The sequence below is a fragment of the Anopheles gambiae genome, chromosome 3 (genome assembly GCF_943734735.2).
Source record: "Anopheles gambiae chromosome 3, idAnoGambNW_F1_1, whole genome shotgun sequence".
In the NCBI taxonomy this organism is placed as follows: Eukaryota; Metazoa; Arthropoda; class Insecta; order Diptera; family Culicidae; genus Anopheles; species Anopheles gambiae.
The window spans coordinates 48202643-48220218 of record NC_064602.1 but is presented as its reverse complement, the minus strand read 5'-3'; the positions used below and the strand labels follow the sequence as shown (position 1 = coordinate 48220218).

Here is a 17576-nt window from a genome sequence, read left to right as displayed (position 1 = left end):
GTCCGTGCAAGACATTAGTGAACATTACATTATAAAAGATCTGGCATAATTTTAAAATCATAGTTTTAAAACGTAATATTATTTGCAACAATTGTGTTTTTTGTCTTTCCAATATGTCTGCTGCTTGTGTTTTTGCGCGGTGTGAATTTATGTCCTTCTTTAAATTAAACATGAATTCATTTTGTTTTGAAATTGTCCCTGATGGTATTAGTGTTGGTGCGTGTTATCTTCACAAAAGATAGATCCATTGATTTAGTGAAGCCTGTCCAATCCAATTATTTATCTGACTTTCCCAATTTTACTCTTAAATTGTTTCGGCATAAATCTGAAACAAAGTGAAAAAAACATGAATGCTGAGCTGAAGAGACTGGTAGTCTCTCTTCGTATCAATGAAAGCCATAATTTGGAAGAACTATTTCGTATCATCTCTCAAAATCGCTTTACTATGATTGAATTGGAAATTATAATGAATGTTTAGCCAAATAACAGTTCTGCGTATTGAGGGTTTGATCCATAAGAGTCTGAATTGTTAAAGTTACAGCTTTCACTGTTATGTTCATTTTCAACAGTTGCATATATTGTCCCCAAGTATGAATCATTTCACGCATGTTAATGATTAGCTACTCCGTTCCCTTGAGTGCAACTGTCAAAATCTGGCTTAAGCCACCACACTCTTAAACAATTTAGCCGTCAAACGGTTATCGAACATCATGTATATCTTGTACTACAGAATCTACGCCGCCGTGTAGTATCGAAGTGTGTAACGGCTATTCGTTGATGCTCTGTTCCTTACGATCAATGCTGCTCCTTTAATAAATACCACGAGACAGATTTATAGATTCTATCTTGCCATTGATACAGAAAAGCATTACAATTGCATAGAATACCGATAAAAGATATAGAAATAAAATGAAGAACTTCATAACTTTTTAAAAGTTATTTACCCATGTGATATTTTTATAATCCATGGATCGCCCCAGATTAATTTCACCGAAGCTATGAAACAGTTAAAAAGAGATTTCTTGATTTTCTTCCGGTTTTAGTATAAATATAACATTCAATATGCTGTTAGATGTATAAACACAATTTTGCTGCCTGCTAGAATCGTTTATTCCAACAAGAGAGTAGAGAATATGATCTAGTTGTAATGTACTTGTCATGCTTCTCGAAATAAGGCGTGTGCCAACGAAGTGCTCATCATCTCACGGATGTTTGTACACATCGGTGTACATTTTCCATTAGACTGATTAAAATTATAGGATATCAAGAGGTATCGCTCCTCACGATTCACGTTGATTGTTTCCTCTCGTACTGTGCATGGTTCCGTTATCTTTTTGTCGGTAAACACTTTCCGTACGAGTAGCAGTTGAGCATGACAGGTTCACGGTATTATTATTACATTCGTCTCTGACATTATTGGAAGCGCGTAGACACTCGTCAGTCAGCACTGCATGGTCCTGTTGTGATAGATTTGTCCTCAAAGTTGTTCAGCAAAAGAGAGCATACTTGAAAATGGTGCCTGTCAATCGGCGACGGCAATACTGTCTTGCATACTCTTCATGCACTTAGCATTCGAAACGACAGGGAGCACCTGTGAAACCTGGAGAGATGAAACGCACGTGCGGTATTGGGACGGTTTTGGGTACCGGTAGTTTGATTAAATTCTCTAGAAACGCAGAAACTTGTGTGGGTTCGGTTTGCTCAATTCGACAAACCATTTGATGAAGTCAGCATGGAAGAGGAAGCAAGTATCCAAAAGGAAAAGCGTATGCTTGTATACGGACGCGATTGTGCGTGTGTGTATGTTTAGTTTCTCTGTCACGTGGCTCTGCGTGTCCTCGTGTGTGGTTAAGGCAAATGAACATTATTCTAGGTAGTATAACATCACACCGACCCTTAAATCCATGAGCGTTAGTAGTAGACTAAATGTTATTGAGCATTACGCCTGCCTCACCTCAGCATTGCAAACAAACGAACGCATCAGCTGTGTCAAGTTTGGATAAGTAATTGAAAAAGGCTTTACCTTGGTGGTGTTTGCTTGAACTATATATTTACTCGTTTTGCGCTTTTGAGGCTGTATTGATTTGCGCGAGAGAGTGATTTTAATACAAAGCAAATGATTGGTTAGAAGCTGAATATCGTTTCTTGTGGTATAAAAATAAGTTTACCTGTTAATTTTAAGCAACCTTTTCATGTGTATTGTTCGACAGCAAACGTATTGTAACCTAGAAGATATCACATTTATCAAGGAAATTATCTATACTCTAGATTCTAGATTATGGTTACAACGTGCTAATGTTGTCCGTATGAGTTTAAAAAAAAATCGATGTGCATTAATCGTGAAATGTGTGTGTGCAAGCCGACATTGCAGGACGTTTAATATCCATAAAGATGATTGGAAAACGCTCCAGCGAACATCGATATGATGCGTTAGTTTTCTTTTGATCTGAAGTTATGTTTGAAAATCGATCAAGAACAGCTGCGTCGGAGTAATCTTCGATTATCCATATTTGAGTTGAAAATATGTGCTCAATACGTGAATACACTGGATAACATTTGCTGTGTTTATGTTCAAAGTTAAGTTTGTGTTATCTGGGTTATCAAATGCAATAAAATTATATATTTGTAATAGTCTTTACAAGGTATTCACGAAAAAAGGTGAAAAAAAGTAAATGATTTTTTTGCTAATTATATAATCTACTCAATTTGCAGCATACGTATTAGCAGGTGCCTGTGATAATTTTCCTGCTGAGTAATCTTTTAAGATCATGATAGAGTTGCAAAATCTACTAATGGTCGGGTTAAATTCTTCAGCAGTATCACTTAGTAACGATGCCTCGCTGATGAAGATGATGTCAAGAGTTTTTAAGATTCTTTCACCTAATGATGGCTCTAAGATTTTTCTCTGGAGTGTTGTGCATTCCACCGGTGTCGTCCACTGTTTGGCAGAAGAATTCAGTAGAAACCCATTTATCTTAATCTAAGAGGCTCGATATAAATTCTAAGCCTATTCTCAGTAGAGTTAACACCGTCATTCAGACGTAATTTATCTAGCCAAGTTTTGCATTACACTTACGCCAAGGGATCACGTTTCAGAGCATCGCTCCCTTGGTCTCTTTGCCGTCGTATAGCACCGAACAAAGAGAATGTAAAATAGTTTGAAGAAGGCATCAAAAAAATGAAAAAGAAAAAAATGATGACAATAAGGGCAAAATTTCTCATCAAAAAGCGTTCCTTATCAAGAAAAAGGTAAAGCACTGTACTAACCACCCATCATGTAGACGTGCATGTGTAGTAGCAGAACGAACCGGTCGTCGAAAGATTGCCTGTTTGCACGAATAATGTGTATTACGGCAGGTTTCGTTAGACGGCTTTTTAACGTCGAATGTATCCATCTTACTAGACGTAAGGCCTACTCATACGCGTGTCAGTTTCTGTGGGATATTACTTCCACTTCATTTTGCACTTAAATTCTTGAACTCCTTTTCTTAGCGCTGTATAGCAATGTAAGAACCATGTCGCTTAGTGTCCTTTTGTACCGCCGTGTAACGATCCAGCGACGCAAGTAAAATGAAGGGCCAGAAGCCCGTTTCCTGTGGGCTATAAAATTCCAGTTGTATTTTCCTTCTTACCTACGGATGTGGATCCCCGGTGCTCTTCACTCAGCGAAGGTAGGCAAGCTGTGTAATAATTATCATTATATCTACTTCTTGATTGTGCAATTAGGTAGAAATTAAAACGTTTTTAATGTTTCGTCTTAATTAACGGAATGTTTGGAATGTAGCAGCTGTGCTTCCGTCACATGATTCCATCCGAAGCAGTGGATCGTGTAGAGTGGTTTTTTTGTAAAAGGATGTTTGCCAGAACCAAAGAAAAAAGAGCGACAGGAAAAAAACGCAACGTCCAATCGTGTACTACAGAAAAGCGTCCGCTTTCGAGCAAAATTTAACTGAGCTCTTAAGCAATGAAGATATTTTACTGCCTCTTCAGTGTGTCGCGTATTCGTAGTGGCTGGTCTAGTGGCCATTCGTAGTGGCTGGTGGGCTGGTTTAGTGCGTCTTTGCAATCCGGCAAAAAGTTCCTTGCAGAAGGTAAAATAGAACTCCTCACAAAAAAGAATCAAGCTGCGGAACGATCGCGTATTGTTGGCATGGGCAAACACTGAAACATTCTATCCTAAAGGTGTTTGTATAGATTTTTTTCGAATGGCTGACAAAGAGTGGAAAATGAAGGGATGTCGAAGATGATTCTTAACGATTGGAACGTGTTAATCATTTTTAATTTTCGAGTCATAAAATAAGCAGATATATAGGATACTGATCGGTATGTAGGAAATAACAACGATACCTTTGGCTATGGCTGATGCTGTGTTACTAGTGAAGTTGTTACTCCCACTAACATCAGTAAATGAGAAAGGTATAAGCAGTAAAAAATAAGAGAACGTACCAGTTGTACCGAGAAAAGACACTGGCACAGGCAACGCAGTTGAAAAAAGTGTACGATCCAGCTGTACGACATACCCGAAAACATCCATTAATCATGGGTTACAGTAAAGTTTTATGGAAGTTACCCTACCGCGAAATAGCGAAGTTAATTTTTAAACACAGTCATGTCAGACGCGGATGTTTTCTTCCTCCTGGCTGATGAACGGAAAGCATAAAACAAAACATTTGCTCCCGAAACGAAGGACGAAGTAGGGCATTGAGCATTTTTAACGATGCGATTTGTGGGCAAAAAATATCCCATAAAACATCTGCAAACACCTACATAAAAGAGAACAAAAACACTCTGTGTTGTTCCGTACTGGATGGATGTTGGCGGTTGCTTAATTTTAGTATTGCGTTTTGCTCAGTATCAGTAATGCTATGTTTTCGTTAGTGTTTTGTTATTGTTTACTCTACTGGAGTGAATTAATTGTTGTGATGGTTATTGTTGTAAAGCTGTATAGTAATGAGTAGGAACTGTGGCGTAATAAAGTTATAAAATTAAAGATAATATTTTAATATGGTGATCATTCCTTATCATACTAATCATGCGAAATTTTAAAAAATTATACGCAAATTGCATAATGGCTATGTAATTAATCCTATGCGTGTAAAGAAATAACTTATTATATAAATATGATTGTTAAATCATGTTACAAATAATTATAATCATACAAATAAAAAACAACTTTTGTAGCTATTTTTGCCACAAAAGAATACCGTAATCAATACTAAATTAAAGATGAAACTCTCACAGCTACAAAAAACCATTGTTGATTTCAATAACAAAAACATTGAATCCTTCCAAAATGAACCAACAAAATTGTTGTCTTTAATATCGAATGAAGGCATAAGGTCACACAGAAATTTATAAAGAATATCTGTAACCATTGTTATGATTACACCAAAAGAAAAAGGGGAAAACCTTCATCTTGTGGGCGAGCTCTGAAGTTGCTTAGAAATGAGCTTTCACGCGTGTTCCGTGCCATAAAAGACGATTATGTGCACGGCATTATTTTTATGTCAACGGTGTCATTCGTTGTGGCACGAACGAATAACAATACTACCAATGTAGTACATATGAAAATAATGCACAAAGAAAGAACAATACTAAGCAGTACGTGTTAGTATGGGAGAAAACAAAAACTGGACATTCTCACGCAACCTTTTGACAGAAGGAAACTGGCTGAACCTATGTTTGGCCCTACTAATGTTGTCGTGTTTGGGAAAATATCTTGAAGGATGATAAATAAAATTCAAACCGCACATATTGATGTGTAGTGGTGTTGTCATATATGAACTCCCGATTAAGCCTTACGATGATCATTTGATTGACGGTAATTAATAAAGTATATTTACAAAGATATTTTTTTTTAAATAGTGAATACTCAAAAGACTTCTACACAATCTAGACAATCTACAAAATTTACAATTGGCTTAAAAAATGTATATAAACCGGTATGTTTAAAACAACACACTATGCTTACCAAATGGGATGAACTGATGTTTGCAGGGACACCTTGAGTGAGGCACCAAAGCTTCATAAAAAATGAGCTTACATATTTTAACAGCTTTATTAACAATAACGCTGGAAAAGCATTGCACGTTGTGTTTTATATGACCCTCTTTAGATCTTACAGCCGTAAGCGAATACAGCCCTTTTAAACTTAGTGTGCTCAGTGTTTTCTTGAAGCTTTTCTAACAAGAGTCACTTTAGTATTGGAGTTTTTTTCTTTTGAAAATACAAGGTAGTAAAAAAAGGATGTTGTAAATGGTAAAGTAATTTAAATATTGACAATTTGTATGGCAAGCGATATGTGTTTCAATCGTATAAGGGACTATTTTCAAAACGATTTCATTCAAGTCTCCAAACAAGGGTTCACGCTCGTAGATTAAAAAATACTTTATATTGCTAGAGAAGTTTATGGAAGAAGTGTAAAATGTGCGAAAAGTCAAAAACACACAGTGTAGTAAACAGGACATTGTAAATTGCGCTGTTAATGACCTTCTACTTCGGTTAGGTTCATTGTGAATGGACACAGCTCCAGGTGGTGATGCTGGATGCCTTTGAAAACCAGTAGAATATGTTGATGATTATGATGATGATGATTATGACGATGACGTCGGAGGCTTTCGTTTGATTGATGATTTTTATGGGGACACGGCATCATAAAGCATTTTACATGATGTTCCCGTTGATGGGCGTAAAACAGCAGGTGATAAATCGTACGCAGCGAGCAGTCCGTTTGATGAGTTTATGAATGGTTGAAAAATAGCATCCAACAAGCTGGCATGGAAATTGGCTGGAAAGATTAACATTTTAGAGAGCCTTATGTTGTTGTCATCCTTTAATGCGCGTACATTGAAGTGTATATATATGTTGTTTAGGTTGATCGAAAAAAAGCTTTGAAGATTTGTGTTAAATAAAGAAATTTGTGCCTCTTTCAATACTTCGATGATAATCGCAGAATTATCTGCTATTATCACACATAGAAGAAAATTTCAGTAGGAAATGTTGAATGAATGATTCTTTTAATTCATGAGGGATGACTTCGGCCTTATTGCTTATAAATTATTCGTTTTTATTAGTAAATGTTTGAAAGATAATTTTGTAACTTTTTTGGTTTTATTTTTGGCGAGGTTATTAAATTTGAATAACTTTAATGTGGGTCAAAGTGAAAATATGCCCGCAATCGGAATTCCTTCCTAATTACCAATCTCACAGAGCTATATTTTTTGTTCTATATCTAAAATAAGACTGTTTACTCTTTATAAACAGGCTAGCTAGAACACAGGCAAGAAGTATTTTCATAAAAATCTTGTAATACATTATCTTGCGTATAGTTAAGCGAACATTTACTGCTAAAATCTTAATCCTATAAATTATCAACCTGTTGACTACAGTGGTCTTAGCATGTCGAATATCGCATTATAATTGAATTTTTATTCTTGAATTGAAGCGAAAATATTCGTGACATAATTTTGAATATTTCTTGCAACATGGTAAATATCTCGAATCTGAATGAATGATGGGTTTCGGGCATCTCACTAAAGTTGTATGTTTTGTTTACAGACGTAATTAGATGAATTGGGCTTGTTCATTTAATGCGAAGCTTTACCTCAAACTCAGTGCCGGCATCAGGAATGCTCCTGCTTGCAACTGTTTAGTGTACGCAGGAGAAAGTTTAACCATAACCAGCAAAACTATTTTATTACCATTGGTCATACGCCCAGGAATGGTGAGCAGGCGACGCTATCGGGCAAAGGAACGAACGGCTCAATTCGGAAATTCTTCGACGTGTGCTTGGTATGTTGCGTGCATGTATATGTGTGCAGCTCATTTGCCGGTACGTGCCCAAGGACGATTATTGGAAGTGTGTTGCCGTGGCGGATGGTTGGAAGTTGACCGGGCGGGGAATGCAAGTAGAAAAAGCTTAAACATATGTAACGCATATGTAAATACGCTTACTCATGGCACCGAATGTGTTTCGTAGCACAGCGAGGCCACCTCGGAGGCATTTGTTAGTCCCCCTCCACACCCAGCTTTAACAGGCGTAATTTAGAGAAGGCAAAGAGAAAGTTTTCCACGAGTAAAGCGTTGGAACCACTGCACCTCGCAACTATCACCATCCCTTCTAACCATGTGTGGCTTCCGTATGTGTGTGTATGTTTTTACGTGCAGTTGGGCGTTGTGCTGTTGTGTTTGCTCTTCCGGTTTTTACAAACTTCACGCTACCCATTTTCCGGGACATTTCCCGCGTCACTATGTTGTTGCTGTGTTGGTTGGTCGCTGGTGTTTTTGTTTCGTACACTTAGGCACGACGCCGGTCGATGGGGTAACTTATTGAATCTAGCCATTAAGAAGGTCTGGCTCTGGCCCCCGGGAGCTACAGACTGGGACCATTTGTTGTTGGTTACGGGGTTTCTTTGCGCTAACAAACTCGATGTTTTGTCGTGGTTGTGGTGATATGCGGCGGTATGCCGCGGCAGGGAGCAGGTTTGAAGGAGCCATCAGACCACGCCGTGTCGTGAACGATGAATGCGCTTAGCAAAAATGCAATGTGGATTTAAATCAATGCATCATAGCCTGTGTGGCGCAGTGAGGAATTCGAAAAATAAACAGACAGTTTGGATAAGGTGCAAAAGTTTCAGCTTATAATGAGGGATGAATCAACTTCGGAACAAGCGTCTTGAGCGAGGGGTTGAAAGCGATGCTAAACTTCCAAGAGAGCACCGTTGAATGTTATGTTGAATAAACGATCCAGTTGCACTTATAACCAACAGACAGTGTAATACTGCGCAAGTTTTATATGGCCACCTATACCTGCTGCTACCGAGCAGAGTAACGTTTCGATGTGTCTAAAGGTTGCTGTTTTTTTTCTATCGACACTGAGATTTAGTTTTTATTCTTACTCCACAACGTCACATCTACCAGCCGTTTGGCCGTTTTCTTTCCAGCAGGCTGGTTTTAAAATAGAAAGCGCGGAGAAAAAGCACAAGCAAACCCGGTTGTGTAGTAGTAATAGTAGCAGCAGCACCAGCAGCAGCCACACCAGCAGCAGCGTGGGGCAAAATTTATCGTTTGCAATAATGAAAACTTTTCTGCCAATATATATATGCCTGGACGACGCCGATGGCACACCGTGTGCTAGTGAACGTGGCAATAGGTGGGAACGATGAGCACCGGAAGATTAGTGTCGATGGTGGTTGGCGCGCTTGGGATAGGTTTGCATAGGTTTGTGAAACGGCGACGTGCTGGATTGAACGATTTATAGGAAGTGGTTTGTTTAAAAATATTGTACCAAAGGCTCTTTAATGCGTACTTGGCGGGGGGTGTGTGTATAAGAACGCTTTATGCAGAGCAGCTGATATGTGATATCCGATTGTTGAGAGCTGCCGCCAAATATGAGATCAGAATGAAGCCTGAAAACAATGCTGCCGGTGGCAGCTGTGCGTTTGTTGAAACGGTTAATTCGTGAAGCAGACGTGCTGTGTATATAACGGTGTGAAAATGTTCAAGCCTGTATTTGTTCAACCGACACCGATTGGCAGAAAAGCGTTTTTGCACACTGGATGGTACCGGGTGATAAATATGGACTTTGTATATAACAGATTCATCTTTTTTTTTTGGCAAAACCGTGACTGATTACTGATACGCTATCTTTGGAATATAAAATTGGTTTTGTCTTCTCATAATAGACACATATCCTTTCGTGCAAAAGCAATAACCGTAGGAAACTGTTCAAGATCAAGATATTAGATACAATATTGAACAAATTCATATGAGCTTCTAGTTCTTCTACCCTTAGCAGGTTAGTCCCATAGCCGGTTAGTCACCCTTAGCAGGTTATTCAGTCCTACGTATGGGGGCACGGTCTATCATGTGCCTAAACCCATGACGGGTATGTTATGAAGTCGTACGAGTTAAATTCATTTAAGCTAATACCAATTTATTATTGCCATGTTTTTCAGTTTATAAAAATATGAAATTTTGCTCATATTTTTCCTTTTTTGAATTGGTTTTAGTTAAACACACGTTGTTTTTCTATCAATCAACATGCTGTTTTATTTTCGTATGAATTTTAAGGCTGTTAACCAAACTTGTGTCACTATGCGTGGGAATGGTTCTGCTAGAACCGCTAACTCACAGCGGCAAAGTTATAATTTAATTAAAAAGAAAGCACGAAACGTGCCGGGTAATACGAACGAAGTGGTAAATCTTCATCGCAATTTTACAGTCTTGCAAGCAAAAGTGCTGAAACTGGAGACAAATAGGGAGATAAAATGCTGCTCAAAGGAAATGTTGCAGTATGCGCAAAAGGTTTTTCTTCTTTTGTTTACTTTTGAAACTTAATGCGTGAATGTGACTGTCTCAGATGGCCAGAATGATCGCCATCGCAATGATGGCAGCATGTGTGGTTGTGGGCGAGTTAGACGTTGAACAGAACACTGGTTGTATGCTGGTTTACAGAATTATGTAAAAAATGTACTTTCATCATGTTGCTGCGCGAAAAAGATTGGGTGGTAATAAAAATGGTGTGTGTGTTGGTGCCGTGTGCAGAAAATGGATATCTTGCGCTTTGCACGATGTGCTACAGTTCTAACTCCATATCATATTTTTAACGACGGCGTAGCAAATTTGACGATGGTCGGTCCGCCCACCTACGGGGCGGTAAAAACTTAATACATACTAGTGGCACTCAAGCCGTGGGATCCTTTGAAGTTTTCATGAAGTGGAGGACTGTGCGGCTTGGTCGTTTTGCGAATGTTTGGATGGGAAGGTATCGCCTCAGGAGCACTTCCAACGTGTTTAATTTGTGCAAAGGAGACGCCTGGCAATTCAAATATGTTATAACACCGGCGTAGTTATGGTGCCTGAAATTAGCAGTACGATAGTGGTTGGTCATAGTGATGGTAAAAGCTATGTCCACGACTCCTTCCATGCATTTACGTGTGATGCACTCGAGACACGAAATTAAATGATGGTTTTATAGCACTTCAAACTAGTTCTAAATATGTAGGTAATGGCAATAAGCTGTTGGAATTCAATTTACAACAAATTGTTTTACTGCAAAAGGTAACATTAACGAACTCAATAGCTTGGATTATGTTTCTATATTAAAATGGGCCGAAGGGCTTGGCGGTAATCGATGGGCGTAATAATTATGTTGCTATATTATAATGTAATCACAATAATTTGAACTAGAAAAAAACACCTTAGCGCTTACAAAACCAAGCGTACTCAATATCTCTTATTTTCTATTTTACTTGCAGGTAATTTAAATTAGACAGCCATTACCTGAGCATGAATTTTTCGCAAGTGTTTGTCTTATCGAGTTAGCCATCAAAAGTAAGTAAAAATCTTATATATGGGACGTATCCGATTAACGTATTTTCGGAGTATAGCCATGGCAAAGAGTAACGATTGTTGTTGTAACCAGCATTCTTGTATGTAGTTGTTGTTATTTTTTCCTTTATATATTTCCGCTTCCTCCAAAAATCCAATTTATCGAATAAATAAATCTTCTCAACTTCCATTCCAAGATCCCGTCACAAATCCTATCAGTAATAGGCGTGAATTACCATATCCAATCCTGATTGTTTGGTTGCACCTCACGTTTTGCGGTTAAGTGAAACAGTATTTGCTAAACAGACCAAAACAAGTACCGATTATGATAACAAAACATGAAGTTACACAAACATGTCAAAACAGGGAGTGTACAAGTGTGTAGAACATTTAAAATTTCTTGTATCACTGCCACAACTCTCTAGTTAAGGCTAACTGTCAAGTCTCGCTTTCTTTGGTGACTAAGTGCGGTTTACTGCTAATACTGAACGGACCAAGTGGAATCTTCATCCTAAACACATTTGTTTGTGTTTAACTACACATTATTCTCTATATGCATTGTTTAAAATTTCATTTCAATTGAAATAAGTGAGTGTTAAATGCCATGAAATAAAATAAAGAATTATTGATATTTTTCTTTAATCTTGTATTTATTATTTAAGGTGAAAGAAAACGCGTTTTTTAAGCATAAGTATTATACAAGTTAACATGCTCAAGCTGCATGTTCAGCTAAAAAACATGTACCATGTACGCTTTTTATGTCAAACAATTTAAACAGTAGTATGTGTTTGAAACTGCCGCTCTAACTAAAATAGAAAACAAAGTAAATTCTTTAAGCTAGCACTTAAGGTGCGCCAAAAAAATAGTTTTTTCCTTTATTTTCTTCGTATCTTCGTTCGTATATATTTTTGATCGCAATAAACCAATTTCCGCGGTTTTTCTCCCTTTTTATCTGCTTGCGCATACACAAAACATCGCCTCAGCTGACAGTCCGTTGGAAACCTTACAACAGTTTCCAACAGTCACGATTCTAGTTAGTTTTTTGTATGGAGTTTGACAGTTGGAGGCTGAAATCATGTAAACACTCCATACAAAACCATGCAAAAAACTAGCCTGCAATTTTCAGTCTAGATTATTCTAGCCTTAAAGCTAGAATTAGATTCGAGTACCTGCTCGAAAACATGGTGTTGTTTACATTTATCCCAAGGTGCATTAAAGAAATCAGGTGGTGGAATCTGGAATCAAACTGTATGTAGTCCAGATGGTCTCATAGCATGTTTTTTATAACCAATTTTGAACATCACTTTTTTGACAGGACGGGTGAAAACTTGACGCTCAAACAGGCTTTCTGGTAGCTTGACGAATATCCAAAACATTCTTAAAATCTTCATTCAGAAGCAGAAGCGATAAAAATCAGTCTTATGAATTCATACACCTTCCCTGTATATTATACTCACTTAGATAGCTGCTCGAAAACTGCTATACAATGCAAACAGCTGACAGGCTGAAATTTCAGCCTACGAACTTCAAACGGAAAGGGCCCCAGTATGTGTTTAAAATGGATGGGAAGTGGGGCGTTTCTTAACTAAAATACTGAACACTTGCCGGCTGAAATTATGTTCATATCCTTTTCTTTTGTGGCACAGCAACCGATGTCGGCCAAGGCCTGCATAACCCACACTAGTAGGCTTGGCTTTCAGTGGCTTTTTTATTAATCATAGCAGCATAATCAGTCCTATGTATGGGAAAATGGTCCATTTGGGGCTTGAACCCATGACGGGCATGTTATTAAGTCGTACGAGCTGACGATTGTATCACGAGATCGACCCTAGATTATTTCAGCAATCGTAGGGTAATTTCAATCGCAGCTCATGTATTAGTAAATTATTCTGAGGAAACAAAATATTTCTAACACACAAGTATCACACAACACAGTTTAAAACATGTATTAATTGAAAACATATAAAACCCAAAACAGTTTAATTAAATGCTGCAATAAATGCTTATTACTATAAGATTGTATGAAAAATTGCAAGTATGCGTTGGCCATATTACCCCATCGTTTCCTAAATCAGTATATTGCTGGCAAGGCAATGCGACGATTATTTGAAGAAAAGATTATTATCCGACTACCGACAATAGTGTATCGCACACGTACGAGACTCAGAAGAACAAGCGGCAACACACTTTCATACAGGTGCAATAAGCATTAATACCGTTTTCCCTGAAAAACGCACGTCTACTTCTCATATACGTTTCAGTGCTGGCTGAGCTTTAGTGAGTCGTGCTCTTTTGGTACCAATCGTGTGAGCAAGCTGCACGTGCATGAGAATCCAAACGCTTCGTCCATCTTTTGCAAACTGGAAGTGCTCCGTATTGCAGTTCAGAATTATTCACTTCATTTACTTCACAAACGATGTGAACCCTTTTAGAAGGAAAGCTGCTAGTCATAAAATTGTCTTAAATTAGGCGAACCAACGTTAGTTTCCAAACCTTTCTTGTAGAAGTGATAGAAATCATTGGGCCGACGCAATAGCTACACGTAGATTTTACCGGACAAATCACAGTCTATGTGCTATGCTCGTTCTCGGTGACAGGTGTGCAATGATCGGGCCCGTTGGTATGGTTTATGATTCCCAAAAATAATCACATTCCAGTCACGGAAGTCGATTTAGTCGACACCTAATGGGTGCTGATATCGCGCTGCCGTCAGTAGAGTGCAGTGAAAACTGTTTCACTTTTAGCGTCCTATTCAGCTGTATGATTGCAAATGCTTCCCCACGGTTTCCCAGTGTCGACGGATGGTGTGGATGATGGGAATGGAATAATTCGGTTCGTACGCAGGTGTGCCAGAAAATGAATTTGGATGTGCGGTTGAAGTGAAATGATAGGAAGTTAGATTTCAATGTTTCAGAACATCGGAAGTCAACAGTAGGATGCGGGTACTTAGCAATTTGGATCATGTGCTCGCCTTCGACTCGCTCAATAATACGTCATGGGGCTACGCGGCTGCGAGGCGTATGAAATGAACTGAAGAGTATACTCATTTAGAAAATTGGATGCCATACGAGTTAATGATTCTAAACCGTAACAGATGGTGTTGAACAGACGTTTCTAAAATTGGTTTTAAAGTTTGCAAATTTTGGTGCTGCTACGCGGTTTGGTTTATAGCAAAACATGTTATGTGTGAAGAATTGTGTATGGATCACAATTGAATGGCGCCAGTCGCAACCGTATGGGAATAAACGTTACAAACAATGTACTAAATTCAATTAGTTTGAAATAATAATGGTCATACATAATTTGATATTTTTTACATATATTACATATCATACACTTCTTGCAATTATCATAAAGCTGTTATGTTTTTGGTTGTGTTTTGTTTCGTGAATGTGTAAGTGCTGAACATAATATTTCGAATGCTAGTTTTGGAGAATATTCAGTGTAATGTAACAAGTAACTGATAAGAATTTAACAAATAAAACGCAACAAAATTGCACTAACAAAAGTGCAGTAAAGCTGAGTGAAACAGAATTAATTGAAACATTAAATTACAAAATTTTACAAAGCACCTTATTTCATTGTGTAGCATTGAACGTTGCATTTTTTCTATGTTTGAAGAAGTAAACATCAAACATGTGTAATCTTCCTTGTGTTGACTTTTCTCAAAAACATTTGGAAGGTGTGTTTAATGTCTTAAAACTTGTTTATGTTCTAAAACTGAAACATTTATCATCACCATTGGCAAAATTGAGGTACATGTGAGTGAAATCCCAGTAGTTTGAGCTTTAGCAGCATTGTCAGGTTGCCTGCGACACGTTGGGGAGCAAAACTTTACAGCCTCAAGCAAAGTTGGTAGTGCTCGGTGCTGATGTTTCAATACAAAAGCTTTGCCTTTCGCTGGTAAAACATTGTACAAGGAACCAAGGATGGGTAGGGCAGTTAGTGCATAGGAAAGAGAGCTATGAAAATCTCTTAAGCTATGGTGTGGGTAATGGAGATACATTTGCTAATGTGGTTCGTCCTTTATTTATGTTGTATACTCGCTGTTTTTGTTAAGCTGATAGTTGCTCTTGCCAGGGTCAGCTTGTCCCGCTATCACTTGCAAACCTTTTTGGTAGTAATTTTGCATGCTCTCAGATTGGTTTTGCTGAGAAATTGTAGATTTCTAGATTTATAGAATGAGTTTTGATGATTCATCATCTGCCAAATAATATAATACCATTGGTAACTAGTGCAATCCCTAAAGAATTTGTCCTTTTGAATTTTTTACGCTCAAAAACAAACACAAATTAATGTGGCGAAATTATGTTTTCCTTTGTAGAAGGAGTTTAAATGTTTTTCTTGTACTAAAACAGACAAATACACTTTGATAAACGTACTAAAAGTGGCGAAAGAATCAATATTGGTTGTAGTAAACTATGCTATCTTTATAGAGCTGGTTAGTTCTTCTTCTTCTTTGGCTCAACAACCGATGTCGGTCAAGGCCTGCCTGTACCCACTTGTGGGCTTAGCTTTCAGTGACTAATTGGTTCCTGAAAAACTAGTGTTACAATTTTAAAATTAAGTGTATTTCTTCTGTCAAATTACTTGTCAAATTACAGCATGCAGCTTTCGTCCGAAAAAATATATTGTGACCATCGTGCGTTTTCATAATCTGACAGCCGAGATCTGATAACGCCTATTATATGTTTTAATGTCAATATTGTTGTGAGCTGAACTAAAAATTAGCTGTATTTATTTCGAAAAAATAGTAAACAAGACAATTGGTCAAAATTTATTCATAAATACGATAAAGGGGGACTTGAGTACCATTATCACTTCTATGTTGCCACCCTGTTTTTACAATTATTCAGGTTTCTACTATCACTATAAGCACTAAATATTACAGATATAAGATCCGAACCATAATATATTGGTAGAATGGTAAAACGGAAAAATTGATGTTTTTAATAGAAAAAATGTTATTCTAGAGAAGCTATTACTTATTTATCTTTATTATCTTAGAACCTTTTTTTCTTTATTGTCGTAAGAACGGCCTAACTGGCTGTATAACTGAAACGTATCGTATCTCAATTGCTGTAAGTTAAAGTTAAATACAAATATCTCTAGTAACAAAGCAAAGATCAAATATGGACTATTTTAGTGTTTTGGACATCATTAAGGTTTCCGGGTCAGCTAGTCATTTTATATGCTTTATTTACATTCAAAATATTGCACGTTAGAATTTGAGGAGGAAAACATAAAGGAAGTGTAGCAGTTTCTTGTTTGTGTCAAAGTAGTAAGCGATTTATTATAGAGATGGCACTAGTGTTAAACGTATATTTATTTGAAATATCGAGACAGCTTATGAAGCATATGTCACATCGGTGAAGCATTTGAAGTGTCACATTGGTTCGTCAGTGCTAAATCAAATCAAATCAAATGATTAATTTCCAAATTTTGGAGGCGGTAGCGTCGTACAGTTTCGTCGTACGAGAAAAGCCTGTATAGGCGTTAAATAGAAAAAAACTCCAATGATGCTGTACATAATGTTGTATATTATTTCAATGTTCAATATGCTGTTTGTTTTTATATCATGTTACTGAACAAATATTCAAAAAAGTTAATTAATAAATGAAGCAATGCTTTGTTATTTTACTACCTTTCAATTGATAAATTTTGCTATTTGAAGAGCATATTGCTATTTGAAGAACAAAAACTATAGAGTCCTAAAACACGTAAATGCATAGTAATTCAACGTAAATACAAGTTAAAACTCAGATATTGTTGTAAACATGATAAAAGAATTAGTAGAATTAAACAAATTATTTGTTCTATTATAAATCGATTGGCTTTACAGAAACATATCATACTTCTATATTACGTATATTATATAGTATTGTACTATCACTGAATTATACAGAAGTGTAGGGCTTTAAAAAATCTATACAAAATGCATTTCACTCTATTGTGTAACGCAGCGTTTCCGACGATTCCGATGGTATGGTAGCTTTATTGAGATGCAACGGCCAAATTAATTAGATTTTTTAGTTGCCGCAGGAAAATATGTCCAATCATTCTCTGGTCGTATACTACACCGGTTGGGAAAGATGCAGACAATAGGACCAGTGGTCTGTTTGGTACCCATAGCTCGACGCTATGATGGCAAGGCTGCTGAGCTGCTCGGTGTCGGAGCGAACATTTCGATTCATGCAAAACAATGGAATATTACCGAAACTGGTATCCTAGCAGACGTAGTATGG

At 37.4% G+C, this 17576-nt stretch overlaps 1 protein-coding gene and 1 long non-coding RNA gene across 23 annotated transcripts in view; one reads left to right on the top strand and one right to left on the bottom strand.

Moving 5' to 3' along the window:
• Positions 1–17576, top strand: part of LOC1279520 (tyrosine-protein phosphatase Lar) — a 234157-nt gene that overhangs the window by 72021 nt on the left and 144560 nt on the right. For 4 of the 22 annotated variants that reach the window (XM_061660341.1, XM_061660326.1, XM_061660319.1 and 1 more), the window contains one exon: positions 11259–11334. The exons of the other annotated variants lie outside the window; for them this stretch is intronic. The gene's annotated coding sequence lies outside the window, so the exon portion shown is untranslated. The remainder of the gene's footprint in view (positions 1–11258; positions 11335–17576) is intronic. 22 annotated transcript variants of the gene reach the window in all.
• The window catches only part of LOC133393793 (uncharacterized), a 38165-nt gene that overhangs the window by 15492 nt on the left and 5097 nt on the right, over positions 1–17576 (bottom strand). The gene's annotated exons all lie outside the window — the stretch shown is intronic.